We start from the raw sequence: 1,033 nt of genomic DNA on the forward strand, positions 1-1,033 counted from the left end.
TTATTACAATTTAAATATTTAATTTTTAGGATATTTCTTGAATTTTTTACTCAAGTTTCATTAACTAGTTATTCTGTTAAATATTTTACTAACCTAACATATTTTGCCACATCACTATTTAATGCACTACATCAATACTTAACGAAGAAAATTAATGACAGAAATGAAAATAGAAACTTTCTAAATTTTGTTTGGCTAAATCCCAAAGAAAAAATTTATAAAGTTGAGAATTTTATTTAAGCCTTTCGCACATATATTCTAACAATAATTATTGTGGCAGTTGGTTCCGTCACAATATGAACACATATGTATCTATTACTTTACGAATTACGCCTGAAATTCTCAGCTGTCACCTCTTCCATTTTGGTTTGATGTTCCTCAAAATTGACACAAAAGAGAAGAGTTGAGAAGAGAAGATTGACAGAAGAAAGAAAGAAAACACTATTGTTGCACTGTATGTGTTTCTGATCTTTCTCTCTATGCTTTCTTTCATTTCATCGTACAGATTTATATTCAGAGGACCATTACCATATCTACCATACTATGCATGCTCCCTTCAATTCCTTCATCAATTGCTTCTTTTTGTTCCGTACTATCTTACAATTCGTTAGGACCACTACAATTGCATTGTGTTTTACTCTGCCTCTTATAATTATTACTTTCTTTTTTTTGTTATGGTTTCATCTTGTCGCCATAAGTAGTGTGGCATATATTGTAGAATTTCGGATATAAAGTAATTATTTGAATATTTTTAGAACTTCTGTATTTGTCTTCAAGTAAAGATAGATTAATATTTCTCGTGATATTATTATTTTTTTTTAAGTTTAAGCCGACAGATTGAAAAATGTATATGAATGATTATATCTCTAATATATTCTCTTATGCAAGAGTCTTTTATGTGAATTTTTTCATAATATCTAAATGGTTTATAAATATGAGACATTTCGCTAGTTTTTACTTTTTAGGTTATAAAAATGTTTGAAAGTTCTAACTCATCATCATAATATATTTTTATTATAAATAAAAAAGTTTT

Source organism: Arachis ipaensis, chromosome B02 (genome assembly GCF_000816755.2).
Source record: "Arachis ipaensis cultivar K30076 chromosome B02, Araip1.1, whole genome shotgun sequence".
Classification (NCBI taxonomy): domain Eukaryota; kingdom Viridiplantae; phylum Streptophyta; class Magnoliopsida; order Fabales; family Fabaceae; genus Arachis; species Arachis ipaensis.